This window comes from Camellia sinensis, unplaced genomic scaffold (genome assembly GCF_055761805.1).
Source record: "Camellia sinensis isolate YWXY unplaced genomic scaffold, ASM5576180v1 Unanchor6, whole genome shotgun sequence".
Classification (NCBI taxonomy): domain Eukaryota; kingdom Viridiplantae; phylum Streptophyta; class Magnoliopsida; order Ericales; family Theaceae; genus Camellia; species Camellia sinensis.
Window position 1 is genome coordinate 1,192,025 of NW_028129474.1, and position 13,645 is coordinate 1,205,669.

Genomic DNA, 13,645 nt, shown 5'->3' on the forward strand with positions numbered 1-13,645 from the left:
TCATACTAACCGCATTCGCATTTTCAAATTCCAAATCGAATATGTGATAATTGAGCGCATTACATATGCCTTGTTTAGGTTAACCGAGCCTACCTAAATTGCATCCTGTATGTGTTGCATTAGGCAAATTAACATAAACTAGGACATGCATATTTGCTAACTAGTTTATTGTTTTGGCACGGAGTACAATGTAAGTAGTTATGCTTTAGCATCCAGCATGCGTGTGAGTGTTGCCAAGATAGTATGCTTACCATGCGGTTAAGTGCTTACATGAAATAAACTGCTTGAATGCCTGTGGGTGGAGGTCAAATCGCTTAAATTGGGATAATGCGTTAAAACTGTGAATTTTAAGCCCACTAGGTAGTGGCAAAATCATATTTTCTAAAAGCCCACTTGAGGGTGGCAAAATCTGCATTTTAGCCTACTTGCGAGTAGCAAACCATTTTCAAAAACAAACATGAAATGTTTTGTTCCAATTTGGGCGATTTGGTCTATACTTGTTTGCTGCGCGCATAACATAGTAATTCTAGGCTAATAATCGGGATAAGAACACATAACGTTTTCAAAACAAGATATCACGGTTAGTAGAGGCCGGTTTTCGGACCGGGCGAAAGGGGGTGCTCATAGCTGACCTTCCCCGATCGTACCTAAGCTCCCGAGCCGAGACAACTCCGGTGATGACGGACATGTGGCCTTCGGCACCGAGTCAGGGTTTCCTAAATTTCCCCATTTTAAAATATTTAGGTGGCGACTCTGTATCTGGCAAAGCAGTCCATGTTTGGCACTTCTTTTCAAAAAAATCTGTTTCTCAAAACGATTTGCCAGATTTGGACTCTTTGGTTCAAGATTAAGAACCGTGACACAAATCGAGTCCGAACTGTAGCATGAGGCCCACGGGTTGACGTCTACAGTTTCTGGCGACTCTGCTGGGGAATATTTAGAGAGCTTGACTCGAACTCGTGATATCCTGTTTTGATTTCACTTATGTGTTTCTTTGCATTGCATGTGCATTGGTGCGCCTAGGAACACAGTGTTTGCCATCTGCCATTCCTGAACGGTTTGCCGGAGGCTTGTCTTGTCAAGGCATGTCCATAAGGCTGACCGGCTATGGGCTCTGACAGTATGGGAACACAAACCCCGGTTTTACCGGGGCACCCCTTTTGACCATTCGACCTAGTTCATATTCGGATCCATAGTGACCATTCCAAATTAGGACAGGCTGCTTATCCGATATTAGGTTGTTTGAAAACCGCTGTGTGCATAGTGAAACCCTTAGTTCCTGACAAAATAGGACAGGGAAACCCTACCTCAACATAGGGGTGTTTTGGCTCTCCTTACTTGCTATGTGCTTTTAGAGTGTGTCTCTATAGGAATGCATATACCAGTTTACAAGTCTGGGCATCAGGCCTGTGGGCATCAACATCAGCATTTAGAGAATCAGATATCTGCGGGTATCAGGGTTCAGTGTTGGGAACAGAGATTTTGAGAACAGTGATCAGTATCGAGGAACAGTGTGTTCGGCTTATCGACTATGTGTTTTGAATATCCAACTGTATATTATTTGTTTATTTTACGCCGTTGTGCTGTCCAGTTGTTGGTTTATTTATTGCTTTATTTATCTTTTTTTGCTAGGTAGTTTAGCATCATTGCGTCTAACCCAGTAGACATTCCCCAAGCACTCTGGATCAGAGGTCGCCGGCTTCATCGATCTGAGGATCTGATAGAAGGACAACCAGTGTACCATTCTCTACCCCCGGTTACTAAACGGAAGGCAACTAGGCAGAGGACATTGTTCCAACAGTCAGTACAGAGGGCTTCATCTACCCCACCTGTGTACAGTAGGGATCAGGATCCTGTTTCACCCACAGAGAGGGAACGCATACCAGTAACTCAACCAGAGCAGAATAGTATGGCTAGCTTAGAGGAGATGGTGCGCCAACTTCAAGAAAGCATGAAGATGATGCAGCAGGATGCTGTCCGACAGGCAGAATTCGCCAGACAGCAAGCTACGGTCATGAGTGAGCAAGCGGATTTAATTGGGAGATTGCAACAGCAAACTGGGGCATCACCTTCACAGCAAATCCCTCCTCCATTAAGGGTTCCAATACCCGAGGAGACACCAATCGCCCGGAACACCCAAGAGGATACAGACATCCCAACAGGGCCAGCTCCCCTCCCGATTCCACCTCAACAATCCAAGGCACCCACCCCCATCAATCTGTCGGATTCTCCCTTCGAGTCCGAGGTGGACCCTGTGACATTGAAAATGCACAAGCTTGAAAAGCTGTTCAAGAAATCCCAAGGTGCGAAGTCCATTCTGGACATTGGAGACGGATACATCGACACGGCCGTGACGCTGCCGGATCGGTTTAAGATGCCACAAATTGATCGTTTTGACGGATCTGAGGATCCCATGGTACACCTGCGACTATTTTTCGACGTCTTACGGCCAATGGGCCTCACCAGATTACAAAAGCTATCTTTGTTTGGCCGGACCTTGTCAGGTGTGGCGGCCGCATGGTATGCCAAGTTAGAGGATGACGTCAAGAGAAATTGGGACGAGATGGTCGAGGCCTTTATCCTGCAGTACTCGTATAACACACAAATCGAGATCACGACCCGGGATCTCAAGACAACAAGGCAAGAACCCAAGGAAAGCTTCTCAGAATTTGTAACCACATGGCGGGCTAAGGCTTCGATGATGACCTTAAGACCCACGGACAAAGACCAGATTCGGATGATTGTGCGCAATCTTCAGCCGAAGCTAATGCAAAAGATGATTGTAGTCCCCTTTCCCACCTTTGCTGATCTGCATGAAATGGGGGTGCAGATCGAGGACGCCTTGAGACAAGGATGGATTGATAATGACCGGGAGCAACCCCGCAGAAATTTCAATCGTAATACTAATGCAGACCCGAGCGGCGCTACGACTGCCAGGACCTCCGAAGTGAGTATGGTCACCACTAACCCTTCCCCAAGAAATACGGCAGCCACACCATTCTCCGGCGCGTCCGGAAGCAACTCACAAACAGCCAAATACCCTCCCAGAAACACCAGAACCTTCGCTCTACTTTATATGCCCCTGTCCAAAGCTTTGGGGGTTTTGATCAGAAAAGGGCGTCTGAAGCCCCTAGAGCCGCGGCCCTTACCTGAAAGACTGCCCGCCACCCACAATCCAGCCAAGTATTGTGCGTTCCACCAGCAGCACGGTCACGACACCGACCTGTGCTTTCGATTGCGTCATGAGATTCAAGATCTCATTGATAATGGGGTGATTTTACCCCCTGAAAAACCCAATGTTACTACAAATCCTCTCCCCACACATAACCAAGTTCCACCACCCAAAAGAATCAATTTCATCCACACTGGGGTCGCATCCTACGATCCTAGTATCTATATCACACCCTCCTACTTGCCTAAACCAAAAATTTTCCTCCCTGATTGCACCGATTTGTGCATGATGGACGTCTTTATAACCCAACCCAAGCCAGTGGTGGTGACCACCGAGAACAGGAAAGAGGTTGTCAAACCAGAGTCTGTGAAGCCTGAGAATGATGTTGGGAACGCTTACAGTCCGAGTGACTACATTTCACCAGTGGGCCAGAATAGACCAAATGTCGAATTTCCAGTCGGGGGAGAGCTGTGTGTAATCCGAGGGAACAGTCTGAGACAGGAAACGGATGATTTGGCAGCCATGGAAGAGGATTTTGCCAAGTTCCAATTTTGCGATAACCAAGATCTAGAACATTCAGCCACCAACTGGTACGATAATGAAGAATCAGCGGAGGCCACGGGATGGTTAGACGATCAGCCAGATGTAATAGGGGAGTTCCAGTCAGAACAAGGCCCGACAGGGGCGGGAATGTCCACAACGGCCGGGAGTGTCGAAGGGCAGAATACATCGCCGGAGAGCGCCGGTGTCAAGAGTTGCGCTCGAGAATGAAGCATTTTAAGTACAGGGATCAGTGAGCAATCTACTGCATTGACACAGTCAGAACAAGAGAGATTCGAGGATTCTGAGAGGATCAGGAAAGCAAAAGGCCACGTGGGGGTCGAAACTGCCACAAGTACGGAAATGAAGAATGCTGCGAGCATAGGGATAAAAGGTACTGCAAGTATCGGGACAGTTGTGCCAGAACCAGACAGATGCTTGTCAGCTGCAGATGGTATGTGGTGGGAAGACGACGATCTATGTCTTGCCCACACAGACGAGGATTGGAAAGGTAACCAACCAGATGATACCTGGTATATCGGCGAAGTCGATCACATGACTAGGAGTGGACGGTATTTCAAGCCTCCACACCTAGATCAACCAGAGGCGTCTGGGAAAGATAATGAAGCAGAGAAACAAAAGGAGAAGCAACTCGAAGACGAGGCCGTATTGAGACAATTGAAAAAGATACAAGCAGACATCTCCATCTGGGGACTGCTTATGGCTTCTCGAGTACATAGGCAGGCTGTCCTTTCGGCCATGGATATGGCCAAACTTTCCATAGATACCACGCCCGAACAGCTGGTGGGCTTAGTCTTTTCGGGAGGAAGTTCCCCAGCATTGAGTTTTTCTGACAAAGAGCTGCCACCCGAGGGTGCGAACCATAACAAGCCGCTCTACATCTCTGTCGAGTGCAGAGATAAATGGATACCTGTGGTACTTGTCGACACGGGGTCCGCCATCAATGTCTGCCCGGCAAGGACAGCTTCTGCGATTGGTTTGAAAGTCGCGGATTTTGTGCCAACGGCCCAGGTGATTCGGGCGTATGATAACACGAGCCGGGAAGTGATGGGGACAGTCAAGATTCAAACAAAGGTTGGGCCAGGACAGCACGAGATAGATTTCCACGTCTTGGAGGTTCCTGCAACGTTCAACTTGCTTTTGGGGCGGCCGTGGCTGCATCAGGTAAAGGCGGTCTCCTCTACCCTACATCAAGTGGTGAAATACCTCTATGGGAAGGGAGTAGCCATTGTTTTTGGAAACTCATCAATTCATCCACCACCGGAGGTATCTACGCCTGTTCTAGAAATCGAGCATGGTATGGAAGATGTGTTCATATCAGGTTTTACCTTGGCCGAGGCTCGGGTCGTATAGAACATCATGGCAGCTAATGAAGGGGTGTATGTCAGTGCCCAAGCAGTCTATCTCATGAACAAACTCCAGCACATCCCTGGGATGGGATTAGGCAAGAGCGGCAGGAAAGGTGCCACAGCATCGGCCGAAGTGCCACATAACCCACATACCTTTGGTTTGGGCTACCTACCCACCAAAGAGGATTGGATAAGGAAAGGAAAGGAAATGGCCGGAAGGGCCAGGGCAAAACAGATGGGGAAACCCTTTGACTTAATGCACCAGCCCATTCGGGGGACCCTAAACGGACATTTCGTCCGGGAGGGGGAGGACTTTCCGTTCTGTGGCTTCCCAGAGCCGTGGCTCAACGCGAAGAAGAAGCGCGTACCGGGATTTGAGATTTTCTTTGATTTACAGTTACCTGAGGATGACATCGCCGAAGGGCAGGCAGATTTATCGGCTGAGGCTGGGCAAAGTAAGGAAGTGCAATCTGAGGACGATGAAAACGAAATGGGGGCAGCGCTGGCATGTCTGCTTTCAGATCCTCCGATCGAATAGAGGTGCTTGGGGGATAGCTCCTTGGTATGTGTGATTGGGAATGAAGCGGCTGCGAGCCTACCATCAGCTATTTTGGATGCGTCCATCGCACCTTCTCTCGTCTGGCAATATGAAGAAGGCTTTTTATCAAGCAGCACCGGGTCAGGTAGTGAGCCGGAATCTGATTCTACCGAATCTTGTGTGTCGGAATCAGATTCCAGCTCAACTGAGTCTGAGTCCGGTATTCCCGGGGGTGATGACCCGGATGCCACAGTCCTGTCTAGGTCATCTTTTTCATTTTCTTTTGAGTCTGTTGTAACAGAGGAATCCGACGGCTCGGAAGTATTTAATGAGAACGACGTGGATGTGGTTTCGGAGTATTTTTCTGTGCCTTTGATTTATTGCTTAAATCAGGATTTTCAAAATTTTGATGAAAACGACGAGGAAGAAATTCCTCCGATTTTACAACGATTAATTGATCAAGAGCAGGAAACATTTGTTAAACCTTTAATGGATGAAATCACTACTGTGAATGTTGGTACTGAGAAGGACCCGCGGCTGGTCCAGATCGGGTCCACGTTGTCTTCTGAGGAACGCGAGCGCTTAGTCGCTTTGTTAAAAGATTTCAAAGACGTTTTCGCGTGGTCCTACGAAGACATGCCTGGAATCGATCCTGAGATTGTACAGCACCGGATCCCTCTTGATCCCGAGGCCCGACCTGTCAAACAGAAGCTCAGAAGGATCCGCCCTGATTGGGCCATTAAGATCAAGGAAGAGGTCACCAAGCAGATTGATGCAGGCTTCCTGTTGGTGTCTGAGTACCTGACTTGGCTAGCCAACATTGTTCCGGTGCCGAAGAAAGACGGTAGAATTCGGGTCTGTGTAGACTTCAGAGATTTGAACAGGGCCAGTCCGAAGGACGACTTTCCCTTGCCGCACATTGACGAATTGGTAGATTTCACGGCAGGACACGCCTTGCTTTCGTTTATGGATGGTTTTTCAGGCTATAATCAGATAGTAATGGCACCCGAAGATCGGGAGAAGACTGCATTCACTACCCCGTGGGGTACGCATTGTTATAGAGTGATGCCATTTGGGCTGAAAAACGCTGGAGCTACCTATCAACGGGCAGCAACCACAATATTGCATGATATGATCCATAAAGAGGTCGAGGTGTATGTGGACGACATGATTGTCAAATCCAAAGAAAGAAAGGGCCACTACACCGCCTTACAAAAATTCTTTCAGAGGATCAGAGAGTTTCGGCTGCGGCTGAATCCCCAGAAGTGTACTTTTGGTGTTACAGCAGGGAAGATGCTAGGGTTTCTGATTACGCAAAGGGGCATCGAGGTCGACCCTTCCAAAATCAAGGCCATCTTAGAAATGCCACCACCGAGGACTGAAAAGGAGGTGCGAGGCTTTCTAGGTAAAGTGCAATTCATAAGACGGTTTATCTCTAAATTAACCTTGACTTGTGAACCACTTTTTGGTCTCCTGAAGAAAGGAAAGAAATTCCAATGGGACAGCCGATGTCAAGCAGCTTTTGAACAGATCAAAGAGTATCTACAGAACCCACCCGTGTTGTCACCGCCAGAACCGGGGAGACCGTTGATATTGTATCTTTCGGTAACTGAGACCACCATGGGCTGCATGCTCGCACAGGAGTCAGAAGACAAAGTGGAAAGGGCCATCTACTATCTGAGAAAAAAGATGCTGGATTACGAGACCCGCTACACCCCGCTCGAGAAGGCTTGCTTGGCCTTGGTATGGGCTACCAGGAAGCTGCGGCACTACCTGTTAGCTCACTCTGTAACGTTGGTTTCACGTTTGGATCCCATCAAATATCTTTTCGAGAAACCAGCACTTACGGGTAGGCTAGCTCGTTGGTTGCTATTGCTTTCCGAATTTGACTTGAAGTATGTAACACGCAAGTCGGTGAAAGGGAGAGCGATAGCGGAGTTCCTTGCCGACCACCCAGTTGAGGGGGATGAAGCGATTGAGTACCTATTCCCAAATGAAGCCATTCTGCACATCGAAGATGAAACTTGGACGATGTACTTTGACGGAGCGTCAAACCAGTATGGATATGGGATAGGAGTGTTGCTGATAGCGCCTGACGATTCCCGTATCCCTTTAGCATTCAAACTCCAGTTCAGAGTCTCGAACAATGAGGCAGAGTATGAGGCATGTATTGCTGGTCTAGAAGCAGCCCTAGAACTAGGGGTAAGACGATTGGACGTCATTGGGGACTCGAATCTTGTTGTGTCTCAGGCAAAAGGAGACTGGAAGGTCAAGGAGGAAAGGATGATAATTTACCACCAAACCTTGGATTTGTTAATTCCTCGGTTCGAGAAACTGAATTTCACCCACCTCGTAAGAGAGAACAACAGGTTCGCAGTTTCACTAGCAACTCTATCTTCCATGATAGACATCCCGTCGGGAGTCCGGATGCGTCCAGTCATCATTGATCAGAAATTTGCACCAGCATACGAGTCAATTTCCGCCATAGATGAGGCTCAAGACGACAACCCCTGGTATTACGATATTTGGAACTTCTTGGAAAAGGAGACGTATCCCCTAGGGGCAAGCGCCAAGGATAAGAGGGTCATTAGAAGAATGGCTATTCAGTTCATCATCTGCGGAGGTAAGCTGTACAAAAGGGGTCATCTGGGAATGCATAAGCTCTGTGTGGAAGCCGAAGAGTCGAAGCGCCTAATGGAGGCCATCCACGGAGGGGAGTGCGGCGCGCACATGAATGGAGTAATGTTGGCCAGAAAGATCCTCAGGCAGGGTTACTACTGGTCGACCATGGAGGAGGATTGTATCGGCTTTGTTCGGCGATGCCACAAATGCCAGATCCACGCAAACCGTATGAACATCCCACCATCCAAGCTTTACAACATGACGTCCCCGTGGCCATTTTCCGTGTGGGGGATTGATGTGATCGGAGCTGTTACCCCGAAGGGGTCGAATGGACATGAGTATATCCTCGTAGCGATAGATTATTTCACAAAGTGGGTCGAGGCCCAATCATACGCGGTGTTGAAAGCGTCACACGTCGCCAAGTTCATCAGAAACAACATCATTTGTCGCTACGGGGTACCAAACGAGATCATTTCGGATAATGGATCCCACTTTAAGAAAGAAGTGATCGACTTGTTGGAAAAGTATAACGTGGGTTTTCATAAGTCATCTACGTACCGGCCGCAAACCAATGGAGCAGTTGAGGTCGCCAACAAGAACATCAAGCATATACTGCAGAAAATGGTGGAGACCTATCGAGATTGGCCAGATAAGTTGCCGTTTGCTCTGTGGGGCTATAGGACTTCAATTAGAACTTCTACCGGAGCAACTCCGTATTCGTTAGTTTATGGAATGGAGGCCGTTCTACCTATTGAAATTGAGGTTCCGTCTTTACGGGTATTGGCTGAGTGTCAGATAGCTGAGGCAGATTGGCAGCAGAGCAGGTTCGAGGAACTTATGCTCTTTGACGAAAGAAGGCTGAAAGCACTGTACCACGTTCAAAGTTATCAGCGCAGGATTGCTCGGGCTTTTAACAAGAAGGTTAAGTCCAGAAATCTAAAGGAAGGGGATTTGGTACTCAAAGACAACCGAGCACCCATCCACGACCCGAGGGGCAAGTTCAGACCCAATTGGACTGGTCCCTACATCATCAAAGCTATCTGGTCAGGTGGAACTGTGGTTCTGATGGACTTAGATGGTTTGGAATTTTCCCAACCGATCAACATGGACAAGTTGAAGAAATACTACCCTTGAGAGGCTCGCTAGGCCGAAAACCCGGAAGGGCGACCTAGGCAAAAGTCAGAGCACAAAGAATTAGAAAATATAAAAACTGAGCTCGCAAGGCTGAAAACCCGCAAAGGGCGGCCTTGGCAAAAGTTAGAGCGCAAAAGGAGAATGAAAATACTCGAGTGAACCCCAGCCGGAACTACGTGAGGCTTGATTCCCATGTTTGGGATACGTAGGCAGCTTCATCCTGAAGTTCAGCTATAACACTTCCCCGATCAACTTTGTCCATTTGATCATCTCAGTCATCTTTGTCTATCAGCGTCCGTCGGAATCTCCAGTGCAGTGACACTCAGACTGGGGGCAACTTTCCGTTGATATGCAGTGCTGCGGTGCTCTTCAGACTAGGGGCAACTTTCCAGTTGCAGGAATCTGGGGTTGTGCATCTCGAGTGACAGATCTCAGGCGTGTCCAGTTCTGATCCGCATCAAAAATATCTTTGAAAATTTTTAATATAAGCTAACTTTGTTCAAATAATCTTTTTACAACTTTGACCATTTTTGGACCAAGGTGGAAAATTTTCAGTGCCACAACTTTCAATTTCTTTGATTTCGAAACAGAGTTCTCCTGCTCTTACATACAATTGAAGTTGCTTTTTATTACATTCATAAAAGAAAACTTGGAAGTACTAATAAAGCAATAAATCTGGGGCATAGTCAAGTCAGGTGTTCCTGCGCCCCCTCCCGGAGCTGGTTGAAGCCTCTGATGCCAAGCTGGGCCCGATCTGTGCTTCTTCATTGAGCCAATCTATGCACTCGTCAGACAAAGTGCAACTGAAAGTAGGAGCGGGAGCCAGGAGTTCTCTCATCCTCCACGCGGTGGCCTGCCAAGCGAGCTGTGCGCCTCGGGCTGGGAATGCAGCAGGATACTCTATCTCCTCTGGCGGGCAGGTTTGGTCGTGGCCAAATTGGCGTCGAATCCGAAATGGGAAATAGAATACAAAGTGAGTGAGACCAACCAGTTGAATCCCAGTCTGCCGAGGCATATTGTAACTCATTGCCGGAAGGTTCAGCCAAGGGCACCGCCAAGCAATACGGTCTGCGGACAAGTGGCACATCCAAGCGAACCACCATCCCTCATCCAAGGCATTGACTAGACGACGCCGGAAGAAGTAGCCGCGAGCTGAATATGCGGGGCAGGAGTCCACAACCTGCAGTTTATCCATCAGCCACACCTGGGGAGGGATTGAAAAATGAGAGATTAAAGAATAGAGAGATGTACGAGGAGAGAAGAGTGAGAATGGGGTTTTTGTGAGAAAAGACCGAGCTCGAGGGCCGAGTGATGTGAGCAATACATAAATGCGAGATTGGGTGGGAAACATTACCAGTAGTAGTAGTGGACTCCCCGCCAATCTAGACGTCTCATGACGATAAAAGGCGTCTAAGCCCATTAGCGTCTCGGCCAGAGCCATGGCAATACAGCTCTTGCCCTCCTTCAAGCCTTGGGCAACCTCAGTCAACCGGATACTAGCTCCTCCAGACCCTGAGACGAACAGGAAATGGGACAGCATGCACAAACAGAGGGCGTGCCGTCGGAAGCCTTGCCAGCGATGGTTGTTGCGATCACCAGCATCAGAAAATCGATTGGCCAAACTCGGAATGTCTAACATCCCGTCACCCATCAAAGACCGAGCATCGCGCATGCTGAGTCCGCACATGCGCCCTAAGGATTGGGCATGACCAAAATTAAGTTGGGGCAGGAGCTCCTCATCGCGCTCGGACTCCATTAAAGCTCGGAAATCTTCGAAGGTAGGACACATCTCTTGCCCGGCGAAGCTAAAGACATGTGTTACCGGATTCCAAAACCTCACCGCGGCATGAAGAAACGGGAAGTGCAAGGGGGTACGACCCAAAGTGAATAGTGCATTTATGCCAAAACCCCGGAAATTCACTTTTTCCGAGCCATCCAAGCTAGCAATCCAAGCTGTGAGATTTTGAGCAAGAAACTCTTCCATTGGAGCAAATCAGTGTGAAAATGAGAAAAACTACGAAGCTAGGATCTTTTGTAAGAGATAAGGTTGAGTGGGGGACAGGTGTCAACATTCTGGTGGTCCCCCTCGTTTAGTGCCGGCCGGCCAAAAAAATCTGCCGACCGGCCATTTTAGTTTGCCGACAAAACAGACATATGGCCGGTAGCCATTCCCTGCAGCCGGTGGTCCCTACACCATGCCGGTGGACTTCCTTCTGGTTTCCTGAGCTGTTTATGCTAAGAATTGGGGAACTCCACCACCTCCGACCCCTCCCTGGCGATCGGTTCTTGCGGAGCCACGGCTGTCTGCTTGTCGAGTTTTTGAACATTTGCTTATCGAGTTGTATTCCGCTCTCTTTGAGCTCTTGATCTATTTATCGAGTTGTATTCACACTTGTTTGGTTGCATCGTGTCTTTGTTTTGCTTATCGAGTTGTAAGTCGGTTCACTACGTGATTATTACGATCGCAAATTTCCAAAATGAGTTCAATTTCGTTCACATTTGTGGTGTGATACCCTGCGATGCGATGCACAGAAAATCCACAAATACAACATCTTTTGAACAAAATGGATTATTTCATTCCCATCACGTTTTAGCAAAATGTGCAACTTTTGAAAAGAATAAAACCTGCCTAAGGCAGTGCAATGTGCTTAAGCTACTAGTAAAAAGGAAAATGAAGCGTAGAATGGCAGGGTAGCCAAGTATCAGAATTGGTACCAGTGAAACTCTCCTTGCGGTTAACACACCTCCCGCATCTTTGTTCGGGTCAGCCACGTCGTTGGACGCCCTCACAATACGGGAAATCACACCTTTGAAACGTGAACCTTTGAGTTGACCTCAGGCCACAGCTTCTGCGAGCAACGCTCGATGCCTGCGAAAAATGCCCCGCCCCATATCCTTTTCATGCTTTGTGAACTCCGCAAATTGTTTCAATTATGCTATGTAATGGTACATCCATTCTTTACTTGCGTAGACCGCATGTTTGATTTCAATACCTGCGTAGACCACATGTTTTGATTGCGTAGACCGCATGTTTTGCTTGCGTAGACCGCATGTTTAATTTCAATACTTGCGTAGACCGCATGTTTGTAATCATTCTCTACCTGCGTAGACCGCATGTTTAATTTCAATACCTGCGTAGACCGCATGTTTTTCTTGCGTAGACCGCATGTTTAATTTCAATACTTGCGTAGACCGCATGTTTGTAATCATTCTTTACTTGCGTAGACCGCATGTTTAATTTCAATACTTGCGTAGACCGCATGTTTGTAATCATTCTCTACCTGCGTAGACCGCATGTTTTGCTTGCGTAGACCGCATGTTTAATTTCAATACTTGCGTAGACCACATGTTTGTAATCATTCTTTACCTGCGTAGACCGCATGTTTAATTTCAATACTTGCGTAGACCCATGTTTGTAATCATTCTTTACCTGCGTAGACCGCATGTTTAATTTCAATACCTGCGTAGACCGCATGTTTTGCTTGCGTAGATCACATGTTTAATTTCAATACCTACGTAGACCGCATATTTTGATTGCGTTGACCGCATGTTTAATTTCATTACTTGCGTAGACCACATGTTTAATTTCAATATCTGCGTAGACCGCATGTTTTGATTGCGTAGACCGCATGTTTAGTTTCATCACCTGCGTAGACCGCATGTTTTAATTGCGTAGACCGCTTGTTAGTTTCGTTACCTGCGTAGACCGCGTGCTTATGATCAATTTCGTCGCCTGCGTAGACCGCTTGCTCTACGTACCTATTTGTATCTTCACAGCATTGTTATGCTCTCCACTTGCTTTGCGCTGTCACGCATTTCGAGTACACCACTATTCTTGCATTGTCATGCGCGTTGCTAACGATATTGTACCTGTTAAGTTTGTTTTCTTTTCAGGCACGATATTGTATGTACGGTTCGCTTAAGGCTGGTGTAACCGGACGAGCCGCACAGGTATTGTATCTCCCGAGTGAGACGTATTGAGAATTGCATAATTCTCTTACATCCTTTCTGCATTGTAGTGTAGTTTGGTGTATGCTAGCTTAAAACTGTCGCATGTATGCTTCGTTACAGCTTTCTTTGCGTGATCATGAGTTATGCTCGGCTCTGCATTGTCTTGCATTTTGCCCCTACCTTCGGGCGCATATCTTGATTGTCTTGCATGTTTGTCTGAGTCTTCGGCCTTGTCAAAAATGGGTCGTCTCTAGGCTTTGACATTCACTCCCGTCATTGTTATGACTTTCGAGTTCTGTCAAAGAGGGGCAACTGTAG